Here is a 10,406-nt window from a genome sequence, read left to right on the forward strand (position 1 = left end):
TTCTATTATTTTCTGATCCCTCAAATTCATAATGAGAATTTGGGAAGAACCTATTGAATCCTGCGGGAGTCACGCCTCAGATTTGTTTAACGGTTTATTATATTGTAGGATTAATATTTGTGATTATGTAGAAACTTGACCAAGTTGCGTTAGTGGCCAAATTCTACAACAATCTTCAAAAATTATGTTTATATCCGAAAAAGTAAATTGTTCATTTAAAAAATTTATATATAGAAGAAATAAAGACACAAATTTATTATTTTTTAAAAAATAATAAAATTTGTTGATTAAATAAATTTAACTTTCTTTTATTACATTTTTAAAACAAATGTGCGTACTGTACTCATACCCGTGCGAACGCACGGGTATTCCGCTAGTTTGTTTTGATGCATGAAACTTAATGATATAAAATAAATGACATGAAGTAAAATGGAAATTTCGGTGTCAATAGTGAGAAAACTTGCTAGAGTAGATTTCATCATCAGTGGCGGAGCCAGAAAAATTATTAAGCCTGGGCAAAAATTTAAATACCGCAAATTTATATTATATATAATATATAAATAGTCATCAATCAAAATAAAAGAGACTCATCAATTGGTCAACAAAAATATAGTTTAAAATAAAAGAGATAAACATAATCTTACAATAGTGGGTTAAATAAAATTACGAGGCAAATGTCCTTTCCGAGACTTCTTTGCGGTAGATGTTCGAATATCATCAAGTGACTTGAATATCTCTCGCTCGGTGTAACATACCATCAAGTCATTGAACCACACATCATTGATCTTATTGTGCAATTTAGACTTGATAATCTTCATTGCTGAAAAAAGCTCTTTCAACGGATGTTGTCGACATCGGCAATATCAAAGTTATCTCAATAAGTTTATAAACCAATGGAAATACCAAATGTTTCTCAGTTTGAACCATCTTCATAGCCAAACTTTGAACATCTTCACAAGTGGAAAATGAAGCATTTCTTCTCACTTGAAGCACATAAGTTTCAAGTTGATCTCTAATTGTTCCTCGGTCATCATCAGAAAAGTCTGCATGATAAATATCAGCAAGACGAGCAAGCTTATCAACATCAAACTTAGAGAACGAATTCTTAGGGTCAAGACATGAGAAGCAATCAAGTATAATGTTACTTCCTTCACTAAAGCGGTGATCCATCTCCACACATATTTTATCAATAGCAACATAAAAAATCTTTACACGGTAATGATGAAGATTAGTGATAGTCCTCCCTTCTGCTCTTGAACGACCCCGAACCGGTATTTCGTCATCCATATTTGGTATCGGAATACTTTTAGCAACACAAAATCCTTGGACATCGGCAAAAAAAATTATTCCAATCACTCTCTCTCATTGTACCCAACCGAGCTTTGACAACAGCAATTAATTCCATGGCATTCACAATATTAAGATCTTTTCTTTGCAATACATTTGAAAGCTCATTTGTGATACCAAACAACTTTAACATTAACCTCAAAATAAATGAAAATTTAAAGCTCTCCGTTTTTTCTATAAAACCTGCTGCTTGAGATGGTCCACGTCCATCTTCATCAACCATACTGAGCACCTTTAACACGGAGGACCACATTTGATCCAAACGAAGCAATGTAGTATGATGTGAACCCCATCTAGTATCCCCGGGTCTAGTGAGACTAGATGATTGGTGCAAGCCCCTTCCTCTAGATATCTCACAACTCTCAAGTTTATTTAAAATATCTTGTTGTTGTGCCTTTGTCAAAGCATCCCTCCTCTTACAAGATGCACTTGTTGTATTCACAATGAAGGCGATGTACTCAAAGAAATCATGAATAGATGAGCAACTACTAGTAACAGACACAACAACGAATTGCAAACGGTGAGCATAACAATGGACATAGAAAGCATAAGGGTTTTCATCTAGAATTTTTCTTTGCAAACCATTAAATTCACCTCTCATATTTGAAGCTCCATCATATCATTGCCCTCGTATCCTTGAAATAGATAACGTGTACTTATCAAGAATACCATAAAGAGAATCCTTTAATGACTTAGATGAAGTATCTGTGACATGATGTAAAGCAATAAATCGTTCCACAACATTCCCTTTGTCATTCACAAACCTAAAACAAATTCAACTAGTTTACTAGGTGACATAGATAATAATAGGTAAGGAAAATTGGAAATTGGAAAATTCAACTACTAACCTCAACATCACCGCCATTTGCTCTTTGACAGATATATCACGTGACTCGTCAATAAGCACGGAGAATTGTCTATCACCAAGCTCTTCCATAATAACCTTGGTAACTTCATGTGCACAACACATTGCAAGCTCCTTTTAAATGTCTCCACAAGTCATTGTACAATTTTTTCCACCACGGTCAAAAGCATCCCTCGCTTGTTCATTCTGAGATTTTACCCAATCTACCATCTCTCTAAAATTTCCATTATTTAGCGAAGTAGAGGATTCATCATGGCCATGGAAAGCCATGCCTTGTGCTATGAGATATCTTAAACAATCTAAAGAACAAGTCAAACGAATCTTATACAATTCTTCTGATTCCTTGGTTGCTTTAGCAAACTTACTTGTCACACTTTGTCTTTGATTATTATAATCATTGTAGTGCTTGACACATGAGTTGTGCAAACTATTATGACTACCAACATGACCTTTCAAGCCTTGATATGCATGCTTCCAATCTCTATATCCGCTTTTAGTGAAGACTTCAAAACCAAAGTGTTCGGCCCTCCCGGGTTGCTTAAATAGAAAACAATAAAAACAATAAGCTGCATCCTTTATCTCACTGTATTCTAACCATGTGTAATTCTTATACCATGATTTACTAAATTCTCTTTTAACACTTCCAAATTTAGTACGAGGAAAGCTTGACAAATCTGGTTGCATTGGACCCTTCAATATATATGCCCTCCTCACTTGGTCTTGAATATCTGGAGCATACTCACTAATTTGTTTCCTACAACCTGGATCACGCACAATCTCATTTGGATTAAACTCATTAACCACATTATTAAGCGGTGGTTCTAATTCGGCTTCCGGTTGCACAACATTCACATTCTCAATATTTTCTCTATCAATCAAAAATCTCCTCATCTCTAAACAAAAGATAAAATAGTTAATAAATTTATAAATAATCTAACCTATAATGAAAAGATATCAACAAAGAAAATTAATTTATTAATAACCTAAATAACAACAAAATCTATAAACCAATTTATAATGAAAACTAATTTATTAATAACCTAAATTACAACAAAATCTATAAATGGACCACCTACAGTCCCTGAAACTGATATTAAAACACCTAAGTTTGACACTGTCACGGGAAGAAGCAATGAAATTCAAAACAATTCACTTGATAAAGGAGCCACTACAGTACATGAAAGTGATATTGAAAATTAAACCATTCAGTAGATAATGGACCCACACCCACTGGCCACTACTATACATAAAATGATATTCAAAATCAAATATCTACAACTAATTTGACAACACAGTAAGAAGAAAAATAAAGCTATTTTATAAATCAATTTTTAATGAAAAGCTATTTAGGTTAGTGGACAACACAGTAACAAGACAAAACTATTTCTCCAATACAGCGGAGGATCTCCAACACAGTAAGAAAACTAATTTCACAACACAATAAAGCTATTTCTCCAAGACAAAGTTATTTTTACCGTACGGCGGAGCGGAGGATGCGATTCTTTTCTTCTTCTCTGGCTGGGTTTGTGTTCCTTATCCTTCCCCTTTTTTTCTTTTTAATTTTTTTACTTAATTTTAATAATATAATATAACTTTAAAAAAATTGGGTCGGGTGGAGCCCGGGCATAGTCCCACCCTGGTCATACGGTAAATCCGCCCCTGTTCATCATTACATATTTATCAAGTGTAACCATAGGCCAATAAAATTATCCTCTACGCAGCTATTAATATTACCATTTGTTGCTATCAATCATATCTCATGTCAGTCTCAATATTTGTGAGATCATTGTATTACCTAATAGTCGATATCTCCGTCTATTAACTAACACAAATCATTAAGTTCCAACAGTTATAAAGCAGCAAGATTATGTTGGACTTGAGACTTGCCACACAAGAGAGGGGGTGAATTGTGTGGTTTGGAAAAATATGGTCTTGAAAATTTTGAAAATGTTTTTGAGATTAAAATTAGAGTTTGAAAATTATTTTTCTATATCTAAGCAGTGGAAAATAAATATTGAAATAAAATGCGGAATTTTAAGAGTTTAAGGGAAGAAGAAAAACACTGAGAATTATAGAGGTTCGGTCAAATCAAAAGTACCTACTCCTCTCCCCAAGAATTAATCTTGAGAGTTTCCATTAAATACTTGAGAGCTTTTAATAGGTGAAGCTCACGAACCCCCTTATATAAGGATATAGTTGTTGTCCTACAACCATGATAATACAAGACGGAATATATGATTGTTTACGTCTTCTCCATTGAAATACTGAGACTGAAATGTCCAAGCTTCCTTCCCAACGGTAGATTGAAGCGGTAATTCTTCTCTCCATAAAATATCTGAGCTCAATTTGCTTTAACAGGATAACCTATAACCTCTTGAGATTTTAACAAGTTGATCTTCTAACATATGGTTTTAAGCAGGCTAACCATGAACCTAATGGTAAATTCATCAATATTAAGAAACTTCATACTTCAAATGAACAAGGCTTTATAATAACCTTAAGGGAAGTTTAAAAATATTAATTATCTTCAACCTAAATAAATATTAGGAACTGATCACACAATCTTCAACCAAAGCTTTTAACAGGTTTAGCTTCCAACCACGTATTTTTATCCCTAAATGGATTGTATTCTAATAACGCGAAATTGTATCGCATTTTAGGCTTAAATTACATGAATTATTTATCTGTTTTTATCAAATATATTGCTTCACATTGGTATTTCGTTGTGCTTTCAGGTATTTATGATTTCTCGAGCCAAGATGAAGCTACACAATGAATTAAAGAGAAACACCCTAAAAATGATGCACTTCTGCTAAGAAGCAGAGTGTCTACTAAAATTGTTGAACAGAAGGTTGTTACGACTGTAACAGTCTAGGTTGCAAACAATACGGGTGAAAAAGGTGTGCCCCTCGGCACACAATGTTATGAACGACACGCAGCTGCTTTCTGTTAAAATTGCAAAGCCCGAAACAGATTCACAGAAACCCACGATTGAACGATTGAACAAGTCTCAAGCACGTTTGGAGTCTCCCTATTTTTGGGGAAGACTTAAGTCACTTAGAAGAGCATTATATATAGTTTGACAATTGTAAAATTGGAGACTCTCTTCTCTTCCGTCAATTAGTTTTGTTTTTGTTTTTCTCTGCAAAAGTTCACTGCTATTTTCAATTCCTTTGCACCCTTTATTTCCAGATTTTATTTCACCATCCAAAACAATAATCCTTTGCATTGAGGGATTATTGCACTTTAGGTTAGTCTATATTTTTGCAAGTTTCAATTCTGTACCAAGGATTAGCTCTACTGTTTGAGCAATTTGGCACTTGAAGTTTACTCAGTATTAAGCTAATTTTACAGGTTCTTATTTATATGCTTAATTTGTTTTGTAATTTGATTGCCATGCTATTATTGTTATCTCCGTATCATTTATTCTGTGTGATTGAAATTAATAATATGTCCGGCTAAACTAATTGATACTGGTATGTAAGTCACAACACCGAGGGAATTCGGTAATAATTCGGCATAAACTCTAGATAAAATACCTTTCCGATTTTTTATTTCTAAACTTAATTTAACTACCATTGTCATGAGAGTGAGAGGATAATTAACACGATTTTTTCACGAGAGTGGGAAATTAACTAAGGGCATCCACTAGGTCTAGTAATATAACCCGTTCAATGGACATGAGAATGCAAGATAAAGGTTTTTAAATAAATGGTTTCTACTGAAAGATATTTTTATAATTACAAACTTTGTCAAATGACTTATTGAATTCCCAAAGTCCGACTATTGCATACCGACATCTTATTATCTGCTTATTCAATTAAAATTTTATTTAATTCATGTTTCCCTATAACCAAATACCTGATAGCTTTAGCTAACATTAGTAAGATAAGATCATACTATATTGATCCTCAATCTCTGTGGGTTCGATATCTTTTAAAAGTAAATGACTAGATTGTATACTTGCAGTTAGTATCCCGATAGACTTATAAAGTCCCGATCATATTCATCCAAGATGCATAACTAACATTCTTCAAGAACTTATATAGTGCTACGAATCCAGAATTACAAAGACACCCACTCGTAGAAGATCTTTCCTCACAAAAGCATTTGGCTATAAGAACTAGTGAGAGAAAGTGAAAAATGAAAACTTAGAGAGAGAGAGAGAGTGTGTGTGTGTGTTTCAATACACAAATCGAGTTCTGGATGAAATGAAATGAGAAATGAGGCATTTATTTAAAGGCTTGAAATCATTCAAAAGAGGAAACATCTTTAAATAAAAAATGATCGTTACTAATCGATTAAGCCAATTGATTAGATCATTTAAATGTAACTATGAGTTCCAAAATATGTAAGAATTGATATATAGTTGTTGCTAATCGATTGAGTGCATTCAAATTTTCTTTTTCCTCAAAAGCGGCCAAATCTAATCGATTGCCAATTAGATCCAGTCAAAACAAAAATTTGGCTTTTTGAACGCTCCCATCTCATTCTATGCAACTTCTATATATACTTCTCATGGTTTATCCTTTTCAAAACATTTTATAAAAAGTTTTTAAGTGTATGTATGTGTGTGCGCACGCGCTTATAGCTAACTACTTCTACAAAGAAAGAACTTTTGCTTTTACAAAAGTTTCACTCACTTATTAATTTCGGGAGATTGACTCCTCTAAGCCTTGTCTGATAGATTCATTTGTGTTGACACTTGTTTTGAGATTTCTTTTGATTATTTAGATGTAATATATTTGTTTGCCTTTGTCTGAACCTTTTGTTGATGTCTGTAAACTTTGTCAATCCTTTCATCAAACTCATGGCTTGCATTTTTAACCGCTTAAGTGTATTGGTGGACTTTTATAACTGTTGCATCTTTACTATGTTGAATATCATCTACTCTAATATTTTTCAGTTCTTATCATGTTTATATTATCTGTCTTTTCTAATCTTTTACAATTCTTCACAATTATCATCATCAAAGCAAAAACCTATTACCTGCAAAACAAGGTTCCGCAAATTCAACATTGATTTTGCTATGGTATGTGTGATATCAAACCTAATTCTATATCTAGGCATTAATATTAAATAGATGAAAAGCTTGGATCTAGTAGTGACAAACACCTTTAGAATGTCAAGTCACACCATGAAAACAAGTTTTAGGTAGAAACTCTAAAACAAGCAGTAAGAGTAAATATTCCATCAATATTAAAGCTTGAGTAGACTTACATAAAATGTTGTGAGATATTTAATGCATGAATATAATGCCTCCATCTACCTCAAACAAAAATATTTTTAGCTACACTTAGTTGTTGTTGCTATACTAGTAATCCCGCAAAGATGAGCTTGAAAGTTTATCTCCTATTACACTTAAGCAGCGCTCCCGCTATCAATATCCCTCTCATATTCTCCTGTTGGAGACCAAGGTAAACCTATTTCAATTTTTACAACCTTAATCCACTAAAGCTCTCTTAGAACTGAATCGGAAACCCCTATTTATCGTTTCTGATTAGGGTCCTTTGTTGGGTGCACTTTTTCTTCAACCACTGGCATGTTTTATTCTAGGTTAAGCAATTCCAACTGGCCCTAGCTGTCATACTTTGCTAGGCGAGTTGTCCATCTTTAATCAACGAGAAAAAGTTTTCTTCACCATGAAGTACCTTAGCCTTGAAGTCTTCTTGGCTTATTGAGCTTGTTAGGCGCATCTATGATCATAGTCCGGAGAGTCTGGCTCTGCATACTAAAAACTTTATTCTCGTTAGGCCTTTGTGTTTTCCTTGTGGTTATCTAGTCCTTTTGACTTGCTTTTGGATAATAAATACTAGGAACTTGCTTTTGGTTAATACATACTAGAAAAGTTCAAACATGTGTTATACTACTTTTTATAGATAAATTTAAGGTTTTATATTGATTGTTGATAAAATAAGTTAATAAGTGTCTACGTATTTTACATAAATTTGGCACTTATTACAATGTCATCAAAAACACACGTGGAACAATAATCGGAAAAAATTGGAAGGTTGACCTACCAAACTCATTTGAGAATTTTCTTTGGCGGTTACCTAGATTTTTCCTCCCAACTAGAAACAATATGAGGAAGAAAGACATGTGTCTTGATACATGTTGTCATGTGTGCCACACTGAAAAGGAAACAAACAAACACTTATTTGTGCATTGTAAAAATGAAAAAAAAAATGTCTTCGTTTGCTTCCCTCCCCCTAGGAGACTAGGTCCTTAAAAAGACTAATCTACTAGAATAACTCTATGACTGGTAGAAAGGCGAGGAGAATCATGTTTCTCAATTATGTGGTTTTATATAATGTACAAGTAAAATCTTTAAAAGATTTTGGTTTTGATGATGAGAATTTTCAAGGTATTCATGACAACTGTAAATGTGTTTCTGAAAATTATCAAGGCATTGATGACAACTATCAAGGAGTTTATGATAACTTTCAAGATGTTGATGACAACTTTCAAAATGAATTTGATCACTATACGACTCTCAAAAGGTCCATGATGATGGCGTATGAACAAAAAAGAGATATCACAAGCCTCGTCATTCAAATATATCAAGATTAAGTTGATTATGGAAAAGTATCTTTAAAATGTGGCAAAGGATATTTAAGTTGTGATGTTGATGTGAAAGCTTGAAATCTTGAAAGATGTGTTCTTTAAATTAAATATGTGAAAGCTTGAAGTCCTAAAAGAGGTAAAAATGTGAAAGCATGTTTGGTTATGCGCTTAGGTTTTTTCTTAGTTCTGAATAGATTAGTTATAAAAGGAACAAAGTTAAGTCTTGAGATAATAAGGCAATGCACACACAAAAAATTCAAACCTTTTCTCTTTTGATAATTCTTCTTAAAATTAATTTAGGAAAAAATATATAATTGATTAGAAGCTTGTTTAATCAATTAGGAGGATGAAACATATTGTTTAATCGATTAAGATATCTTTTCCATCGATTAAATTAAAGTGTAACGCCTCCTAATCAATTGAAGAGGCTAATAGTCGATTCAGTAACATAGAATTTCAAACTTTTCTAATTTAGCTCAATTAATCAATTAATACCTAGGTTTAATCAATTAACTCATTAAAATGGCTCATAGATTATTTTCTTTTTTAGTCGAATATTTCTTATATAAAGGAGATTTATCCTCATATAAAAAAAATATGTCAGTTTTCTGAACAAAAACTTTTCTACAATCTTTATTCTCTCTTCGTGGGATTGTATCCTTAAGAAGACTAATGGATCTGTTTTGTTAGTTGTGTGCAAAAAGGAGTAGATATCTTCCTCTCCTTATTGGGAATAAAGTGGTGCCTCCATCTGGCAAAGTAAAACAACATCCAAAACATTTTGGTGCAATCAGGTGCTCAAGTGATCATGAATTGTATAGAAGAAAACTTGTGCATTGCTGAAATTTGTGATATTGTACAGGATTGTAGAGCTTTAATGGATAATTTTAAACTATGTCATATTAGATTCATCAACATGAACTCTAATGAGAAAACACATGAGCTAGCAAAACAATCTAAAGTTGTAGGTTCCAAAGTTTGGATGGGGCATGTCCCTCTTTGTTAGAACTCATGCACACCATGAATGCATGGCTGCAACTGTTGCACAACAGAGAGAGAGAGAGAGAGAGAGAGAGAGAGAGAGAGAGAGAGAGAGAGAGAGAGAGAGAGAGAGAGAGAGAGAGAGAGAGAGAAGAAGAGAGTAGAATTGAAGCTAAGAATGTGTATTATTCAGCTTAAGTTAGGAATACATCATAGTAGTGTTTATATACAGTTTCTCAATGATGAACTAGATGAGAAACCCTAACAAACTCTCTAACTGTAATAACTAACTTCCCTAACTAACTTCTCATAACAGAAAAACAGTTATATGAAGTAGGAGCAAGTAAGCTATCGGTTACAAGATGAACTACTAATCTATATTCCAACAGCCTCCCTCAAGCTTAAGCATGGTAAATGTCTATCATGCCAAACTTGGATATGAAGTCATTGAATTTCCTTGGATTCAAGGGTTTGGTTAAGAAATCTGCCAGTTGCTCTTGAGAAGATATGGGAAGCAGCTTCATGACACCTTTTTGGACCTTTTCTCTTACAAGGTGACAATCAATCTCGAGATGTTTTGTTCTTTCGTGAAAAACAGGATTGGATGCTATGTGTAAAGCACTTTGACTGTCACAATATAGAGCTGGTG

At 33.3% G+C, this 10,406-nt stretch overlaps 1 pseudogene; it reads right to left on the reverse strand.

The window, feature by feature from the left end:
* Nucleotides 1-653: 653 nt before the first annotated feature.
* LOC131638749 (uncharacterized) lies at nt 654-3,103 on the reverse strand (annotated as a pseudogene).
* Between the last annotated feature and the right edge of the window lie 7,303 nt (nt 3,104-10,406).

This window comes from Vicia villosa, unplaced genomic scaffold (assembly GCF_029867415.1).
Source record: "Vicia villosa cultivar HV-30 ecotype Madison, WI unplaced genomic scaffold, Vvil1.0 ctg.002403F_1_1, whole genome shotgun sequence".
NCBI lineage: Eukaryota > Viridiplantae > Streptophyta > Magnoliopsida > Fabales > Fabaceae > Vicia > Vicia villosa.